General features: G+C 42.5%; 1 protein-coding gene across 5 annotated transcripts in view; it reads right to left on the bottom strand.

Annotated features, from left to right (window-relative positions):
- The window catches only part of CACNA1G (calcium voltage-gated channel subunit alpha1 G), a 393,060-nt gene that overhangs the window by 175,965 nt on the left and 195,884 nt on the right, over positions 1-21,211 (bottom strand). The gene's annotated exons all lie outside the window — the stretch shown is intronic.

The raw sequence follows: 21,211 nt of genomic DNA, 5'->3' as shown, positions 1-21,211 counted from the left end.
TGAGAACTCTGGGAGTGGAAATCTCAACCCTAGAGGAGTTGAAGGCATCAGCTTAGGGTAAGTTAAAGGCTTTCCCTATATAATTACAGTACATAGACAGTCTACTGGTTCGGTTTTTCCTTTTAACAGAACCAGTTAAAGACTAGACAACCGATGACCTGTTGGGTTGTAGTTTCAGAGATGTTTTCTTACCTAAACACAGAAACAGAATCACCAAGGAACAGCTTCCAACTTTGTACCTTTTTGACTATGGGTGACTGCCCTTTGGCAGCTGCTGATGGAACCCAGCAGCTGGAGGGCTAGGATGGGATCAGCCTAACTGATATCCAGTGGGTGAAGAAGTCTCTCCAGTCTCAGGAGGGTTTGTCTGAACCTCCAGATGGTGGCATGGCAGGATGGCAGCACTGAATCAACATCCCTTTGTCAAATTTCAATCTCATGTGTGTTATGGGTCCTGGATTCTGGACACATTTTGTACATTAGGCCATTTGAAGTACCTTGGCTCAAAACCTGTTGCCCTGTAATGCATGGTTTTGCCCAGTTAAAGGTAACAGACATGAGATATGTATATAGATGCCATTCCAAACAAACAAACAAACAAACATATAATTATTTGTGTATATATTTCAGCAAAACCTTTTCTTTCATTTTCTTTCTTTCTTTCTCTGGTACATTTTTTCTCTCTCTCTCTGATTTCTTTCATTTTTCAAACCTCTTTTAAAGAATGCAATCTCTGAAAATGACAGGATATATTTTGACAATAATCTGCTCTATGTGAAATAAAATATTTCCAAGCTTGGCTCTCATCTTAAAGTCCCCAGAGGATGCAACCACATTTAAACTAGGTCATCAAGTTTCTTCTTGAGCAGATGGGAAAGGAAGAAAGAAGCTTGAGCTCATGTCACTCACTACCAGTGAGTTGTGTTAACAACAGCTAGTGTCGATAAAGAGTTGTGCTTCATACATCTGCCATTTCAGCTTATTTTAAAAATGTGCTTATTTTTCTCCTTGACTAATTTCTTTACCATTTTTTTCTTTTAGAAAAGCCATAGCCAAGACAGGTAAATTTTATGTCCCTACCACAGGTTTCTCTTTGTGCTCCATCCCATCCATTCTGAACATCAGATGTCAACCAATGCAGCTCGCAGAGCAAAAGTATAACATGCACCATTACGTATCACTGCCCAAGATGCTGCATTCTATACTAGCTGAAGGTTCCAGCTACTCTTCAAGGGCAGTCACATATAGAACACATTGCAATAGTCCAGTGTGTAGGTGATTAGGACATGAATGACTGCAAACATGGCCTGCTAATCCAGGAACAGGTGCAATGGTGATCCAGAAACAGGTGTACAAGATGAAGCTGGGCAAAGGCCCTCCTAGCCATGAGTGCCAACTGTGCAATTTAGGAGGATCTCCAGATTTCACACTGGGTCTGTCTGGGGCAGCACAACTTCATCCAGCTCCAAAGATGGTATAGCCCTGGAATCAGTGGGCCCCAAAATCCAGACCCACTCAGTCTTGCCAGAATTCAGCTGTTGTTCCCCATTTAGACCTCCAGGTTTTCTGGACACTGGGAACCTACCTCTGCTCTGGTAGCTCGTTCACTTCCTTCTGGTAGCCTAGGTTGTAATTTATTTGGCCCTGGAGATAAATTCATTTAAATGACTTAGGTGCTCTCTCCTTGTTCAGTCCTTCCACTACTGGTTACAAAATAAATATGATTTAGGAGCTTCTGTCTTTTTACCCATCAGTAATGATTAATTCACCCCTTTTCATTTGCAAGAGAATCATAGCTGCTGTGCTTTGGTTTCTAATGTTTTTATAAACAGACTTTGATTGTTCTTAAAAACCTCAGGTTTAGCATGAGCTTTAACCTTTCTGGTGCAATCCAAAAAAATCTTGGCAATTTTCTGGTATCCTTCTTTAGTTATACACACCTCCATTGATCATCCATACGCCTGCCTTCTTTTCCTTTCAGTATCTAAGCAATTTCTGCCTATTTCCACATCAATCTCTTCAGATGCTTATCACTTTTCCTTTGAGTAGGAATTGTTTGCGGTTGTGCCTATATAGGGGTGTCTGATGGCAGGACAAAGGCAAAAAATCAAGGTGGCAGGCAGGATTACACAATCCCACCATTTTTGTATATGCATGAAAGAACCGTTGTACATACCTGAACGGTCTTCTCAGTGCTCTGGAAGGAGAGTCCATCATGGGTTGTAAACCAATCCTATTGGTAGAGACTGAGTTAATTTAAATAATTAATTAACTGGCACCGCCCCCTTAGCAGCCCCCATGAGCCAGTTTTAAAAACGAAGACAATGTAAAAATCAGAAAATTTTATTAACTTCATAAGCAAATATAAACTTTAACAGTCCCAGCACTCCGGCGACCTGGCCAAACACCATGCCGGGTGGGTATGGACTCTCCTTCCAGAGCACTGAGAAGACCGTTCAGGTATGTACAACGGTTCTTCTCCATTGACTCTGGAAGGAGAGTCCATCATGGGATATACCAAAGATCAATTCCCCTGGGAGGGAAAAGGCTGGGCCGAGGTCGGTGGAGTGACACACACTCGCTGCAAGACACGCCTGCCAAATGAAGCTTCTGCAGAAGCCAATGAGTCCAGTTTATAGTGGCGTATAAAAGTAGAAGATGATGCCCAAGTAGCAGCTCGACAAATATCTTCCAAAGAAGCTTGAGTTGACCAAGCCGCCGAAGTAGCCGCACTTCTAGTGGAATGTGCCATAACACCGGTGGGAGGAGATTGAGACCTCGATGAATAAGCCTCAGCAATGCAATCCCTAATCCAGCGACTAAGCGATTGGGAAGAAACTCCAAGACCCATCGTGGCTTGAGCAAAGGACACAAAGAGTCTTTCAGTCTTTCTAAAAGATGCTGTCCTCCTGATATAGAGCTTCAAGGCTCTTCGGACATCAATCTTGTGCCAACGAAGTTCGGAAGGATGTTGACCATGTGTGCAAAAGTCCGGTAGCACCAGTTCTTGCCTTCTGTGGAAATCCGAATTCACCTTCGGGATGAACGAAGGGTCCAATCGCATCACCACTCTGTCCGGATGGAACACACACAAGTCCGGTCTGATGGACAGAGCCGACAATTCCGAGACCCTTCGGGCAGATGTAACTGCCACCAGAAACAATGTCTTAATGGATAACAATCTATATGAAATGGATCTCATGGGCTCAAAGGGAGGTCCCGTGAGTGCACGTAGCACTAGGGTAAGATCCCACGTAGGGAATCGCCGTACTGGAGGAGCGTGTTGATTAATAGCTCCCTTGAGGAAATCCCTCACCCATGGATGGTGAGCCAAGGACCTAAAATCTGATACCTGAATTATGGTGGACAGGGCAGCCACTTGTCGCTTCAGGGTGTTAGGGGCCAATCCCCGCTCAATCCCTGATTGGAGAAATTCCAGAACTACAATGAGCAAGGCCTGCTTTGGATCACAGTGGCGGTTAGAACAAAAGTTGCAGAATGCAGCCCATGTTGCCTGGTATATTCGCACTGTCGACGGCCTCCGAGCCGCCTGCATCGTTGCAATGACCGTGTCCGGAAGGTGTTGCTGCGTCAGTCTCTCCCGCTCACACGCCAGGCGGCTAACTGGAACCATTGAGGATCCGGGTGACAAATGGATCCTTGAGTGAGGGAGACGAGCTGATCCGGTATCCTCCAAGGAGGGGACACCAAGAGGGCTACCAGGTCTGCGAACCACGGCCTTTGGGGCCAGTATGGAGCCACTATGATGACTTCGGCACTCTCCCGGATTACAATGTCCAGAACTCGTTGAAGGAGACACGTCGGGGGAAATGCGTACAACAGACCTCTGGGCCATGGGGACAAGAGGGCATTGACCCCTTCTGCCCTCGGTGTTGGGAACCGGGAATAAAACCTCTCCAGCTGCGTGTTGGCTTGTGACGCAAAAAGGTCCACCAGAGGGGTCCCGAAGCGTTGAATTATCTGGTGAAAAACTCCGGGATCGAGCTTCCACTCTGCGGGGTCTAGGGTAGACCTGCTCAGCCAGTCGGCTTGAACGTTGCTGGTCCCGGCAATGTGTTCCGCCGACAGAGAAGCTAAGCGGGACTCGGCCCAGGTGAAAAGGGCCGCTGACTCGACCATCAGACGAAGAGATTTCGTTCCCCCTTGATGGTTGACGTGGGACCTGGTGGCCACATTGTCGGTTAAGACCAACACATGCTTGCCCTGAATCCAAGGGGAAAAGGCCTGGAGAGCCAGAAAAACTGCTTTGAGCTCCAAATAGTTGATGTTGATCAGGCTCAGATCTTCCGGAGACCAAAGTCCCTGGGCCATATGCAGTCCCATGTGGGCCCCCCAGCCCGACAGACTGGCATCCGTTGTGAGGATTAAGCGGTCCCGGTTGCAGAAGAGTGACCCTTTGTGCAAGGCTGGGGAAGTCCACCATCCCAACGACAGTTTGACACCTGGAGGGAGCCGCACCAACCTTTGTGAGTGACTTATTTTGGCCTTCTGCCATGGAAGAAGGAACCATTGCAGTGCCCTGAGATGATGACGAGCCCAAGGCACTATGCCGATAGTCGAGACCAGGGTCCCCAGCAACTTGGAAAGGAACGCGAGCGACACCCGCTGTTGGCGTTGAAGATGCAAGATTAGTTGACGAATGTTTGCCATCCTTTCTGGGGATAAGGTCACAGTCCCTGTGGAAGTATCTATCATGGACCCCAGGTGTAACAGTCTGACTGTTGGAAGAAGATGACTTTTTTCCTCGTTGATCGTGAACCCGTGGGATTCCAACGTCTGTCTCGTGACTGCCAAATCTGCCAGCGCCCTCTGAGAGGACCTGGACAGGATAATAAGATCGTCCAGGTATGCTAGAATTCGAATTCCCTGGGACCTGATATGGGCAGTCAATACGTCGAGCAACTTTGTAAATGTGCGAGGGGCCGAAGAGAGGCCGAACGGCATCGCCCTGTATTGGTAGTGGGAGCCGTCTAGGTGGAACCGGAGAAACCTCCGATGAGCCGGCAGGATTGGGACATGCAAGTAAGCCTCTTTTAAGTCTATGGACGTCAATAGATCCTGCCTTCGGATTGCAGCCAAGATGGTCGGAAGAGAATGCATCCGGAACCGTTGATACTTGATGTAAGTATTGAGGTTTTTTAAATTGAGGATCATTCGGACCCCTCCCGATGATTTTGGTACAAGGAAGACCCTTGAATAAAAGCCGGTACCTATTTCTTGCCTGGGCACTTCCTCTATTGCCCTTATCTCCAAGAGATGGGCTATCTCCTTTGAAAGTTGTAACCTTTTCTGGGGGTCCCTCTGAACTGGGCACTGAACATAACGGTATGGTGGGGGCTGGAGGAACTCCAAACGCAAGCCCTGGGAGACAGTTGCTAACGCCCACCTGTCGGAAGACGTAGTCCGCCAGGAGGCCTCGAAAAACTGGAGCTTGCCTCCCAGGTGTTGATGGACAGAGTCACTTAGGGCGCTTGAAGCCCCTCTGGTTTCCACGAAAGGGCCGCCTTGCCTGTTGATACCCTCTCTGGCGATCCTGGAAGGGTGCTCTATCACCCCGGAACGTGTTAGAATTATACTGGGGCTGGGAATAGGGTCTAGCATTCTGACCCGCTGGAGCAGAAGAGTCCCACCGAAAGGACGGCCTGCGTTGGTAGGGGGTATAACGACGCTCCTGGCGCCTGTAAGCTCTGGGGAGGGACTTCTTCTTGTCCTTGTCTTCCACAAGGACGGGATCCAACGCTTCCCCAAAAAGCTTTTCCCCTTGAAAGGGCGCCGAGGCCAGATTCCATTTCGACTTTAGGTCTGCTGGCCAGCTTCTCAGCCAGAGGAGGCGCCGCGATGCCAAGGTGGCCGCCATACTCCTGGCCGAAAATTTAGGAGCATGCAGAGTGGCGTCTGCAGAGAACTCCGCTGCCGCCAACAGCTTTCCCAGATCCTGTCTCAGGCGGCTTTCATCCGGTCCCAGCCGGGCCTGCATCTCCTGCAGCCATACTATAGATGCCCTGGTGAAAAAGGAAGCAGCCGCCGCTGCTCGAAATCCCCAGCTCGACATCTGGTGCGTTTTGCGTATTAACACCTCTGCCTTTCTGTCCTCAGGCTTCAAGCTATCGCCTGTCTCAGAGGGTACGAATGACTTGGAAATCAGCTGCATGACAGGCTGATCTATAGGAGGGAATTCCAATAATTTCTCCACCTCCTCATCACAAGTGTAGAATCTTCTTTCTACTGCAGAGGGACCCTGAGCTGCAGCTGGGTGTTGCCAGGGTCTTTTCACACTTTGCACAATAATATCAGAGGATGGAATGTGCTCTGACTCAGGTTGGGGTTCCTTAAATAGGACTGTAGCTGGTTTGGTCCCATCCGAGGTGTCTGATTTTGCAGGACCTGGCAAGTCTACAGTTAGCTTGGCCTTACGAAGCAAAACCCTGAAAGTTGAGGCTTTAAAAAGTCCAGCAGCCACAGGCTGTTCTGGCGGTGTCTCATCGTCAGACAGTTCATAGTCTTTGTCAGATTCCTCCAAAGGGTTTGCTTCCTCAGCCCAAGACCCCATACCTGAGGGGGGCGGTGCACACCACAGGTTTTTTGACTGCACTGGGCGGGGTTGCTGAGTGACTTGTTGCACCCCCGCTGCCATCCCCTGAGAATAGGCATTGTTAATTAAATCCTGCACTGATGGGGACATCTGATGCCAAGAATCAGGTTGTGTTCGCAACCCTGCTGCTGTGGGTGTGAAAGTAGCAGATGGCCCTTGGCAGCTCCTCACTGAATGTGATGCAGAGCCTGGTCTAGGCCCACTGTGGCCTGGAGATGGCAGAACCGGATTGATGGTAAATTGCCTATCAGGAGACCATTCTTTCTCAGAGAAGGATTCAGCAGGCCTCATAGCAGGCAAAGGAGGCAAAACCTCTCTGGCCATAGTTAAATGAGAAGGCACAGAGGGCACTGCTGGGACATGAAGGGCAGCTTCAAGTCTCTGCTCTAAGGCCTTGATACGCCTCTCTGCTTCTTTAATTGATGAAGAGGAGGCCTGGGATGTCCTAGACTTGTCCTTGGACTTCGAAGCTTTGGCCTTCTCCTTGGGGACCACCGAGGGAGAGGTCACCTTATCAGGTGAAGCGTGACCCTACATAGTACTCACAAATCAGTAAACAACACCACAGACTTCAAAACGCTGCTCCTCGACACTCGCTTCTCTCACAGAGAAATAAAATGGCGATCGGGAGCTAAGTAGGCACTGCACATGCGCAGAACTGCCTGTAACGTTCAATCGCGCCCAATAAATAGGCGGAGAGGAACCCTACCGCCTTTCGGGCAAAGAAAAAGCGCGGGAAGTTTTCCTCCCTTTTTTTGACAGCCCGAAAATGGCGGCGCTCTGAGGCGATCAATCAACCTGCTTGAGTCCTGGAACCGAGGCTCCGAAGACCTGATCACAGCCAGCTGCATAAAACTTCCAAATACGGCTTCAAAACGCCGCTCGCAGCAAGAAAACCGGCTTCGCTAATTGAAAAGCGGCTGCGGCCGCGGCGGCTTTAATCCCGGCCGCCGAACAGCTGAGAGGCGCTGGCAGGCTTCCAAACCGCTTTTTTATGCCGCGCAAGCAGGGAATCGCCGATTCAAAGCTTCCCAGTGGGGGGGGGGGGCGGACCCCCCCACCTTCAGCTCGCAGCCGAGTCTGACCACGGAGGTCAGGGACCCTGGGCTGTGGTGCTCCTCGATCAGGGTGGTACCCGCTGAGGGAAGGGGCCCCCGAGGAGATAACGTTGGGGGTGGTGCCCACGGAGGGCAGAGACCCCTCTGGAAAATCCTCTTCAACCTGTAGTGAAGACAAAAGAAGAAAAAAATTAAAAAGCACCACTTTAATAACAATTAACATTCAAAACATAACATTTTAAACATCATTAATCACTCAGTACAGAAACTACAGTCTCTACACTTAGACTGAGTTTTTAAAACTGGCTCATGGGGGCTGCTAAGGGGGCGGTGTCAGTTAATTAATTATTTAAATTAACTCAGTCTCTACCAATAGGATTGGTTTACAACCCATGATGGACTCTCCTTCCAGAGTCAATGGAGAATATCAGGTATAAAGGGGATGATTTTACAGTCATCCCCACCATCTTGACTTTTTGCCCCTTGTCAATGGGTGTTTCTATGCCTCAATCTTACTTTTTTTGGGAATTCCCATTCCTCACAGAGTTTTTGTTTTTCCCCTTAATGATTTTAAGCCTGCTCTACCTTCCATCTGAGTTCATCAAACCCACCACCACCACTATCATTTTTCTTTCCAAAAAGCAATATAGAAATGTGATGTTCTTCTCTGCGCTACTCTACCTTTGACATCAGAAAGGACATCTCAGTCGCTTCCTCCTGTGGTTCCAGTCACTTTTGCTTCTTCAACCAAGCCTTCCCTCTTGGAAAGGATTAAGTCTGGCACAGCAGACAACCCCCATGCCATCACTCAAGGAAGCCCAATCCTTCTACGTTCAGACTCATGAAGTTGAACTCTGTTTCCATAAGGATCCTAAAATCTCCCACTGTTACAATTGTGTGTCGCATTGAAAGTTTGGGCTTCTGAGACAGAAGAGCCTTGTCAATCTCTTCTGTCTGTCCTGGTGGGTTATAGTAAATTCCTATCAGTTATTTTTGTTTCATTCTCCTTTAGGAGAATTTAGGAAAATCCTTTTGAGAGAGTCAAACACCTTCAACAGATCTTTCAGGTTCCAATTCATGAATTTTTGTGCAGGCACATCCTTTTTTTTTTTTTTGGGTACACTCCTCCCTTTTGAATGCTTCTGTTGTATTTTACAGGGTCATGCTTCAATCTTGTTTCAAGTTTCATTTATACCTATGGCATCTAATTGTCTTCCTGGGTTAAGCGTGTCAGCCCAGGTAGTTGCTTATCTGTGTGCTTCTCAAATTGCAGAAGCAGAGTAAAAATCAGTCCGGTTCCTCTTATGTTTTGCTGTGCTTATTTGCCACAATAAGCTGATAAATATGCACAAGTACTGTAGGCATTTCCATTGCTAAAAGACAGATGACATGTTCTGTCTCTCCAGGGCTGTGCCATTCTGCATCACAGCAGCTCTTGAAAGCAGCAGCAGGGATTTAAGAGCTTCACTTCCTGAGCTTTCCTCACAATGTCAGGGAAAATAATATCCTAGCAAAATGATAACAAAACTGCACCACCAGCTCCCACCCGCCACTCCTTTTTCTTTTTCTAGATCTGGAAATTGCTTAATTTTTTTTCTTTATTAATTAATTTTATTAAATTTATATGCCACCCACTCCCAAAGGACTCCAGATGGTCTAGGGGTCAATCTCTGACCTTCTACTAATACTGACTGAGATCAACCAGAGAGACAGACAAGCTTTCAGTTCAGAGTAGAGTGGAATGAGCCATGCCTAACTTTTATGCTTCAGTTTCGATTCTCTTTACAGACTCAGAATTGTTTAAGCTCTCATTGGCTGACTTAGTTGCTATGCCTATTCATTGCCTCACCTTGTTAACATGGCTCTCCCAGTTCATGAATATCTTAACACTTATGTATATAAAGCTACTCTAAATGCTGATTTCAATTCAAGAAATGTCTACAGTCATCAAAATAACTATGAAGTGCAGTTATTATGAACTTTTAAAGATCCCTTTCGTGGTGATTTCTCTATCTAGGAAAGACCAACAGGGAACTGTTGAACAAAATAGAAGATGTGGAATGACAGACAATGGGGAAGAGAAGACAGGACAAATTGCTCTCAAACTGCCAATCCATCTATGAGAGATAACAACACAAGTAGCTATGAGGCCAAGGGAGGCTAATTTTATGCAACATGTCTGTTAAATATGGGAGTGAGAATTTAGAAAAACAGATATATGTCCAATATTTTGTTTTGCAGGAAATTGGAACTGGAAATACAAGGCTCCAAGGCAAAAGAAATTAGGAACCACAAGAAGGATCATAAGCCAAGGAGAAGCCATGTCTTGTTAAACAGCCATCAAGAGGGAGGGCTTGTTCAGAGGTTATGATATAGAAATGGTTCTTGGTTGGAGGAAGCAATCAGATGATTTGTCATAATACCTCGGGGCAGATGGAAGTTATAGTCCAAAATGCCTGAGATTGCCTTCCCTATTGTAGGAGGAAGTACAACAAAAAAGAGGACAATACATCTTAACACACAGGTCATGCATAACAAGAATTGTGGCATGCTATTCTGTACAAACACTTACTTCACAAGTTTATCCAGAGATACACCCACCAAATGTGAAAATAGTCATTTCAACTAAAGCTTGACAAGGCTAAGTTAGAAAATATATTTTCAATAAACATCACCATAACATAACATATATATTTTTTCATTCCTATTTTCTTTGTTCCATTAATATCACATCTACTGCTATCAAAAATTCTTTGTTACACATACATATTCTCCTTTCCAAAGGATTAATTCCAATTTTTCCTTAACAGAAAAGCCCTCTGACTTAATCTGGTGTCATCCTCTCTGATCTTTCACAACAAGAAAAAAGTACAAATCCAATAGTTAAAAACAATTTAAAACCCCTTAATATAAAAAACAGTCATGGTGTAACATGGGCATACCTGGGGACGCCCATGATTGCTCTCGCAGCTGCATTTTGCATGATCTGAAGTTTCCGAACACTCTTCAAAAGTAGCCCCATGTAGATAGTGTTACAGTAGTCGAACCTAAAGGTGATGAGGGCATGAGTGACTGTGAGCAGTGACTCCCGGTCCAGGTAGAGCTGCAACTGGTGACCTGGTGAACCTGGGCAAACGCCCCCCTTGCCACAGCTGAAATATGGTTCTCTAATGTTAGCTGTGGATCAAGGAGGACGCCCAAGTTGCAGACCCTCTCTAAGGGGGTCAGTAATTCCCCCCCAGGGTGATGGACAGACAGATGGAATTGTCCTTAGGAGGCAAAACCCACAGCCACTCCGTCTTATCAGGGTAGAGTTTGAGTCTGTTGACACCCATCCAGACCTTAACAGCCTCCAGGCACCGGAACATCAGTTCCACTGCTTCATTGACTGGACATGGGGTGGAGATGTACAGCTGGGTATCATCAGCATACTGATGATACCTCACCCCATGCCCCTAGATGATCTCGCCCAGTGGTTTCATGTAGATATTAAATAGCAGGGGGGAGAGGACCGACCGGTGAGGCACCCCACAAGGGAGAAACCTAGAGGTCGACCTCTGACCCCCCACTAACACCGACTGCAACCAACCGGAAAGGTAGGAGGAGAACCACTGAAGAACAGTGCCTCCCACTCCCAACCCCTCCAGCTGGTGCAGAAGGATACCATGGTAGATGGTATCGAAAGCCGCTGAGAGGTCAAGAAGCACCAGGACAGAGGATAAACCCCTGTCCCGGGCCCGCCAGTGATAAGTTACAAGCATTCTTTATATCTCTCAAGTTTCAAATGTCATTAATCTGGATGAACTGCTTTTGCAATGTGCTGACATGCCCTCATTAGATTGGTATTCATTAAACTAATTTTCCAAAACAAAATGGGAGCTTTTGAAAGTCAGCCAACATCATGGGCAATGATTACCACAGCTACTACATTAACACTGATTTAATTCTGTTAGGCTTCAATAGCATCTCTTTAATAAGAATTGTCTATTTACACAACAAACAAATTAAATGTTGTGAGGATTCTGTTTCCTTTCTCCTGTATCAAATTAATCTATCTATTTGACCTAATTCGCATAAACTCCACCATCGGTTTGGAAGGCAGGGAAGATGCAATAACGATGCTAAATTCTTGATCGATTTGAAGAACGTTGGACCTATATTAAAACCAATTTCCATACAAAATTTCATACCAAAAATTGGGTCTCTTGCTACAAGTTTGTTTTCTTATTTATTTATTTATTCACAATTCATATAATGTACCATAGTAATCAGATGCCTTTAGAAGATGCACAACCATATGCAAAATAAAAACGCACAATCATAAAGCCGCAGTATTAAATATAGAGGAGGAATGCTCCTATTCAGGGCTACTAAAGGACCAGAAACTCCTTGAAACAATTCATTCTTGGATTACTTGTGGAAATGCACAAAGTAGGGACCACAATTATCATTGGAAGAGTGTTCATAATGTGTGGGGTTTCTTGATGGTCTCTGAGCTTGGTTGTTTTCTTGTAGATATTTTATTACCCAAACTAGGGAACATCATCAGTGCTAGAAGAGAGAGGTGTTTGTTCTCTTTATATGTCATTTACTCCAATTACTATTACTCCAGTTCCTCCAAACCTCATAAAGGTTCACAAAGGACAAGGTAAAAGTAGAGAAGAAGCAAGAAGAAAATAGATTACAGTCTACAAGACTATTGAATCTGCATGTAAATTGTATATATGCACTCAAATTTGCAGAATGAAATCCTATGTCATCTCCTATGAATGATTAAATATAATTCCCGATGTATAGCTCCAACCCAAATTTTGGAATGACTTGTATGACAGCACAGTTCCACATTAACTATTGGTTGGTGAATTTGTTTTTTTATTAATGGGATTTGTCCCAAGTTGTCTGTAGGTATGTTAGAAGACTTATATGCTGCTGTTCTGTTTGGGTAGTATGTGACCCGAAAGCCATGTTTGAGTACCTGTAAAAAATTTTCCCTGCATATCTGAAACTTGAAATTTCATAACTTTTCATCATTTCAGGCGTTCTCTCTATGAGAATTTTTTTTGGGGGGGGGGGGGGCCTTAGTTTTTGCTGGGCAAAAAAATTAACACTTCTTCTGTTCCCGGGTCACCCTGACCCAGACCAAAAACTCTTCATTTGCAGTGCTTATGTTTGGTCTTTTTGAAAGCTTTTTTCACTTGGAAAGTAGTCTGAACATTTCTGCACACAATGATATGAAAATTGAAATGAAAAAAGTAAATCTTATTGGTTTATTTTGCTGCTATAATGCATGCCCCCCCATTTTTGTGAAAGTTTTTTCAATTTATGGATAGTTTTGTTATCAAAATGCATTCTATTTTACTGAAGTTGGTGTGGGATTGGTAGCTTGAACATTTCTGAATATAAGAAAAATATAAAGGAACTGAAAAAAATGATTCTTACTGGTTTATTTTTTGCCACAAAAGGGCCACCACCCCCTCGGCCTTGCTGTGTGCCATTATTGTCACTTTTTATACATATTTGGCTAGAAATATTTGGAATATCCTTTTGAAAATCAACCACATTGTAGCCAGAGAACTAATTTTATGAAAGAAATCCATTTTACTAAAAAAAAAGTATGTAAGTTTGAAATTAACAGCATAATTTTTATATAAATTGAAATAACTTTATGTGCAAAATAAACCAATATGCATCAATTTTTCCAGTTCAATTTTCATATCATTATGTTCAGAAATGTTCAAGCTACAAATCCCACACCAACTTTAGTAAAATAGAATGCATTTTGATAACAAAACTATCCATAAAGTGAAGACTATTTCACAGAAACGGGGGGGGGCATGCATTATATCAGCAAAATAAACCAATAAGATTTACTTTTATCATTTCAATTTTCATATCATTGTGTGCAGAAATGTTCAAGCTACCAATCCCACACCAACGTTAGTAAAATAGAATGGATTTTGCAAGCAAAACTATCCATAAATTGAAAAAACTTTCACAAAAATGGGGGGGGAGGCACATTTATGTGCAAAATAAACCAATAAGGATTAATTTGTTTCAGTTCAATTTTCATTCCATTGTGTGCAGAAATGTTCAAACTTGTTTCCAGGTGAAACAAGCTTTCAAAAAGACCAAATATAAGTACCTAAAATGATCAATTTGCAGTCCGGGTCAAATAGACCCGGGAACATAAGATTAGGGAGTTTTTCTAAACAGAACAGCGGGGTTAAAAAATGAAACAAAATAAATCAAACAATTAAAATTGTAAATGCAATATCTAATTCTCCAGTTGCAATATAAACATTAGAAATAATAAGCTAAACATTTGTTGAGAATGGCGATGCTAGTTATAATTAATCCCCAATGGTCTTCCAGAAAAGCTGTATCTCAGAGTTAATGTGAACATAGAAATGTTAAGATACACCAAAAGTTATTTGCATTAAATAAATGTGGTGTAGCAAGGAGATTTACAGTTTGTTCACATCACAAGATAGATTTCCCCAGAAATTGTATGATAAGATCTTCCATGTGCCTCTGCCTATATATTCAACTTCCTCTGACCTGGCACTCCTAGTGCAAAGATCCATCCATCCATCCATCCATCCATCCATCCATCCATCCATCCATCCATCCATCCATCCATTGGTTCTTCTGAAAATCAGACAATTTGTTTGCCTCAACAAATCAACAAAGGATCAACAAAGGCACATTGTCTGGTCTATACTGTATCATCTTCCTTGAACTCAAAAATCAAAAATCTTCAAAAGATACAGAGAAAACATTCTGAACTTCCAACATCCAATAAAGTGCATTAAACTGTCCTCTATCCAAGGTCCATGAGTTAGGCCCTATCAGGTAGTAATCTCTCCTATATTTATACCACCATCACGGGACCACCTCTTGCCACATACCTCCCAGAGACCAATAAGAGCACACAGAATGGGCCTCCTCCGTGTCCCGTTGACGAAGCAATGCAGATTGGCGGGACCTTGGGGGAGGGCCTTCTCTGTGGCTGCCCCGTCTCCATGGAACCAACCACCCCCCGATGTCCATACAGTTCCCATCCTACTGGCCTTCCATAAGGCCAGAAAGACCTGGCTTTGCCGGGTCTTCGTGGCCTTTGACCATTCATGGCCACACTGTATGAATGGTATATATGTATGGGATTATGATTGTTTTATAATTAATGGGTTTCTTTTAATACGGGGTTTTATAGTTTTTTATTATATTCGACTTCTTTTTATTGTTCTGTATCTATTTCTATTTCTTTTTATATTATTATTGTAAGACGTCCTTAGTCCTTCAGGATTGGGCAGCATAGAAGTCAAATAAATAAACAAACAAACAAACAAGCAAAAAAACAAATAAATTGCACTTAGCACAGAAATCCAAACCAATGTGTCTTTCAATGATTGAATTGTAGTTATTTCTATTTGAGAGAAATAGGCATCTGCCATGGATAACAATACAGTAACCAGAGGAGCCTCTAAGCTGAACTGAAAAGAGTTAACTCTCCATATCTATGTAATTTCCATTCCTTCTAAAGATTCAGCAATATAAAACAGCTATTTTTTTTAGAAAAGGATAGAGCTATTGTCATTTGCTTGCAAGTACAAAAATAAAGCTTTGTGACTTTTGATTTTTTTTTCTTATCTCCTGCTTTCCCTTGTAAATTATCCCATTACATCTTAAAGTAACTTTCCTTCTTGCGCTAAAGGCGAGCTCCAAATAAAGCAACCAACCAGAGGAAGTGATTAGATCAAAGGACCCAGTAAATTCTCATATCTGGCCTGCTACAGTCTAAAAATCCTGATATTATAATCAACTTTCTCATCTTTGAAATACTTCATCCGCAAGGACATTCTGCTCTTCTCTATAAAATGTTCTTTGGAATACTCTTGTTGATATTCTTGTTTCCAATGTATTTTGTAAGCAGTTTCTTTACAAGCTACGTCACAAGTGTTGGTATTTCCATGCTGCAGCAGTTATTAGGTTTTAAGGATACTTATTCACAACTTCATTGTAATTCCATATGGTCACCTGCTCAGGACATCTACTTTTCAGTGCACCAAGGATTAAATTTTGAAATTCTTAAATGAGTATAAAAGGTGGCTTGAAAGGTTGCACCTCTAACTTCAGAAACAGAGCATACATATTAGCTACCATTTGGGTGGTTGGTTCATTGTAGGTAGTCTTTCTCCCTCCCCCACCCTTTAATTCTCCTACTGAGTCTTTAGATTTTCAAGGACTGTCTTACAATGCTTCCACCAGAGAAGGTCAATCTATAGCTTCTTCCACATTCAAATGTTGTCCTCTCTTGTTCATTTCTGGCTACTTCATGTCTGGGACCAGCGTGTACTGGATATACTTAACAGTGTGGTACTAATGCTCCTCCATGAGAAAATGTGAATCCACCTTGACTCCTATATGTCTGGGGAGATTCTCATTCATCCAGGTCATGGTTGTCCCAAAGGTGCTTTTTCAAGAGGCAACTGGATTTTCCTGTTTTTCTTTCAAGACATTTGACTTGACATCCAAGAAGCTTCTTTAGTCCTGACTGGATGATGCAAAATGGAAGGATTTATATTCCTTGCAGACATCTGGTCATTTGCATTCTTTTTGAGAGTCATCAGAGGTTTAACTTCCAGTACTTGCTTCTAACTGTAGCAAAAAGTCACTTTCTTCAACATATATTTAGAAATTTAAAAAAATCATTTTTAGTGCTCAGGTTCCTACAGAATGAATATCTCTATCTCTGTCTCTATTACTATTGCTATCAATCAATCAGACTTTATTTACTTTGTGTTTTTTAAAATTAAACCAATGGTACACCTTCTGACACCATGGCGTTCTTTAGACCCTACGTTTGTATTGTCCAACTCCCCTCCTAAAATCAGATTACTGTTGTTTTTATCCCCCTTGGCTTTCGATACAGGAACCCCATAGCAGGGCACTGCATCGCAGCCCTAATTATTTCTTCGCTTGTTTATCTGAAATATATGGGGAAGAGCTTGGTTTATTTGCTGCTTTTATAGTTTCTTTCCATTACCACATGGGAACCTTTCCACTTTCTTCAATGTTTCACCTTCTCTTAGAGGCCAATTTTAGCTGTAGTGGAGATAATTGTGTTTCAGATCAATTGATTTTCAGCACGTTAAGAAGCCCTCTACTCAAAATAATTGGGGGAGTTCTGATCCTTTGTCTCTGAGGGAAGCAGGGCAGTTTAACATTTTGCAGGCTAAAGTGATAGCACTGAAATAGCATTGAGACTGATTTTCTTTCCAAGATGACGTATGAGAGGGAGAAGAGCATTACTCTTCACAGAGAAGACTTGGCCATGATGGTTCAATATAGTTAGTTTTTAGCATTTATATCTCTTCTGCTAACTGGTTTTTTGAAATTTCTCAGCAAGTTAATTCTACAACTTTACAAAAGGCATCACACCTGAATTAATAGGGAGAATAGTCAACTGAGTTCTATTAATAACAAAAATTCCAATTGCTCATCATTATGGAAAGCAAACTAAGGGGCTCATAGGGTGCCTTAAATAATTATGACAGTTTCTTCTTTTGAAGAAATAGCTGATGTTCCTAAAAAACAAATGTGCTGAGATTGCCTCGGTTTTTTTATAACAATGATGTTCATGAGAATGACTCATTAGTGACACATATTCAGAAATAATGGGCAAAATTTCCCAAAGTATTTAATGGATGGTTGTCATGAGGATATAATGAGTCTCTTAAAAACGTACAACATTCTCCTTTTTGTTCTCAGGAAGGAAGTTGGAAAAGAGATTAGTCCAACTATCAAGATGTTCAGGGTACATATATTAATATCAGGATTGGGCCAGCCATTAGCCAGAATGATACATATCTCAATATTATTTTGGAGCACTGTAAAATGCCAGAAAACTGTCTATTATTCAATTTATTGTTCTGTTTTTATTGTTACAATTATGTTCGGTCTGAGATACAAAAATCACTAGACTTCCCTTGACTTGGAATATTTCCAAAACATCTCACTCACCTTGTATTACCATTCATATATTATTCATTATGACTGGGAATAGTTTTAGAGCTTTTACACATCCCTGCCTGTTCCCTAATAGAATCCCAGGACTCATAAGTAATAATCTCACATTTTAAAATAATTAGCCTCATCTGTGGTGACTGGTTGATAAAAAAGAAAACTGGTTTGAGAAATGAGAAATGACAAAACAAGCTACAATCTGAACTCTTTATCTAGAGCTGCTGATCTGGTTACCTGGCAGATCCAAATTGAATCATCTACCAGCCTTCAAAAGTTCCTGAATATTTTGGTGCTATTTTAATCTTAAAATATACTTTAAAACACATTTAAAGAATATTGTATGAGCAATCCAGAACTATCCCTCTGTGAATGAAATATCTTCTAAAGTTCTTCCCATGAATTAAGCATACTTAAAATATTAATTCAAAATCAAAACTTCATGAATCCATGAAGAAATAAACCACAGGGGAAAGTGTTTACAAGTATTACTGTATTTGTAGTGATCAGCCCACTGCCTATTCTTGACCCAAGGAAACCAAATATATTGATCAGCCCTTGGATGTAGATATACATTTTCTGATCAGTCTAAGAAAAAGTAGTTCATTGCTACATTTTCTCCTTGTACTGTATGTCCCTCCCTATAAAGACTTTTTAACAAGGAAGGTTGGATAATTGGAAGGACAGTTAAAAGAACTTCATGTCTCAAGTCTAACATACTGTAATGCAGAAATGACATTGCCACCTCAAATGATCAAAGGTGTCAAAAGTGAATTTTAACTCAAATAACGAGAGAGAGAGAGAGAGAGAGAGAGAGAGAGAGACAGAGAGAGAGAGAGAGAGAGAGAGAGAGAGAGAGAGAGAGAGAGAGATCTGCTTAGTGCTTCTCTTAGAATTGCATTGAATTTCAAAAGCAGTGAGTTCATTCTTCTTTGGGAGGCATATTTTGAGTAAGAGCAACATAATGGAGGTCAAACAACATGCCATAGATCCTACTGGGATGAGTTGAATAGTATCATTTTATTTAAGGTCATAACAAACAAATAAAAAAAACCCTGGCCAGTCTTGAGTTTAGATTCCAGAAGCGCATCAGCTTGAAAGGACACATCAAGCATACAAATGGCCTTAATCCCATAATGTATAGCTGTTATTATATTAATATACTAGGATGACATTGTCACCTGCATTAACAGCTGCAGAATTGAATTTGCAGCTGCTATTCTGCTGCCAAGGGCTGAATAAGAAAGAAAGAAAGAAAGAAAGAAAGAAAGAAAGAAAGAAAGAAAGAAAGAAAGAAAGAAAGAAAAGGATTTCTATTCAACAACAAGAAAAAAGAAAGCCAAGGTAGAAAAGCAGCACAGTGGTGCTACTTTGGTCCCATACATCAGCCTTTCCTAAACTGCTCCACTTCGTGCTGGGTGGTGTATCTGATGGGCGCCAGGGTGGAGAAGACTGCCATATGTATACTTTATGTTCAATGCAAAGTAGTCTAGACATTTTCAATGTTTCTTGTTGCCAGTGAGGTGCTCAGAGATTTACAGCTGGAAAATTATCTGGAAATGATACAGCAGGGAGTGATTTAAAAAGCAAAAGCTCCACTAGTTGTATTTTAATGGAGACAATACAATATCAATAAAATGTGAATTTGGGTGGAAGGTTGGCTATGAAGAGCATGTGGCAAAATGTATAACCTTTTAACAACCAGTCTTTTTCCTATTTAATCTTCCCTTCCTCAAACTGTTTTTCTATTCCCCACAGAAGAAAAATAGATAGAGGAGAGATTTTGAGTGGGGGAAAATAATTAACCCCAAAAGAGTTACCTTCGATCAGATACCTTCAAAATATATCTATATACATTTCTGTTTGCTTTGGTAGAGAGAGCTTTTGAGTTGGGGTGGACTAGCCATGACTACCTGAATAAGCTCCTATAGCGGTGATGGCGAACCTTTTTCTCCTCAGGTGCCAAAAGCAAGTGCGTGCAATAGCATATGTACGTGTGCCCACATTCAGAATGTAATGCCCCCATGCGCCGCATGCCCTTATGCATGCATGCATGACCCCCCCACCCCATGCTCCCTATGCATGACTCCCATACCCAATTTTGGGCCTAGCAGGCCTCTCTGAAGCCTCCAGAGGCCAGAAGTGGCCAATTTCCTGACTTCTGGTGGGCCTGGTAGGTCTGTTTCCAGAGGCTTTCTTGAAGCCTGGGGAGGGCAAAAATGGTCTCCCCCCATCCCCCAGAGATTGAAAATGCTCTCCCAGAGCCTCCTCATGATCCCTGTACTTACCAGGCATCCAAAATGGGCCTTGTGGATACTCCTGGGAGGGGAAGGGCAGCATAGGTGGGACCAGCCAAAAATCATCTGGGTGCCATGTGCATGCACACTGGATCTTAGCTAGGGCAAAAGCTTGTGTGCCAGAAATAATAGCTCTGCATGCCACAGGTTTGCTATCAGGGCCCTATAGTTTTCTCTGCAAGATTTCAGAAGTGATTTGCCATTGCTCACTTCTTCCTAGGGCTGAGAGAGAATAGCTGGCTCAAAGTCACCCAGCTATGTTTTGCCTAAACCAGAATTAGAATTCAGTCTCCCAATTTCTAGCCTGATGTCTTAATCTCTACACTAAATCGACACTCTTGCTTGGTTAGGTTAGATTTAGTTTAAAGATATGCCATATATTCTAAAGATAAATGCCCATGTTTGCAACCAATATCTAACCCAACCAGTCTTGTTTCTTTACAAGTCAGAATTGTCTGAACTTCAGTGTTTAGGGAAGAACCTAAAGCATTTCAGATTTCAGTGAACAGTAAGCAAGCAGCATTAAATCTAAAATGCTTTAGGTTCTTCCCTCACAGAATTGTGGGGATCTGGGGACCCGTCAAGTTGTTCCTGTGAACAGGGTATAATAGTTGGCAGCCCCAAATCAGAAGATGCTTATGAGCATGTCAAGCGAGGACACCAGCACATATCATGGTATGAGGCCAGATGGCCATTCTGATTAACAGGTTGTTCCTTAATCAGTTCTATGATTAAAACCTCTTTATAACTTGTGACTTGTTTGAGCAGATGGGATACATACTCACAGGAGTTCTATAGGAAGAGGCTACCATGTTGGTGATACCTTTAGTCACCTTATAGAACTCTGTTTATTTTCCATAATGGGGCCAACAGAAACGTGTACTGTTGCATTAGCCTCTCAAAATATAATTATTGGCAGCTTCTAATCTAAACAATAAATTTGACATTTGAAGAGGAGGGGAGGGAAGGGAAAAGAAGGTTCATTTAACAGACTCATCATCAGGACCTGAAATGACACAGGGCCCGAGAACTGAAACATTATGGCAAGTTATTTTATCTTACTTTATTGAGAATTAACTGACCAGAGCCTTCTTCCAGGATCTTTTTTTCTTTTCTTTTCTTTTTTTCAATTTTTCAATCCATATTACAGTCCTGGGATCTTTTGGTGCTCTCCCATCCAAGTCCTAGTCAGATCTAACTGTTCTGCCAAGGTCAGCTAA

Source organism: Erythrolamprus reginae, chromosome 2 (genome assembly GCF_031021105.1).
Source record: "Erythrolamprus reginae isolate rEryReg1 chromosome 2, rEryReg1.hap1, whole genome shotgun sequence".
NCBI lineage: Eukaryota > Metazoa > Chordata > Lepidosauria > Squamata > Dipsadidae > Erythrolamprus > Erythrolamprus reginae.
This window is presented reverse-complemented; position numbering and strand designations above follow the sequence as displayed.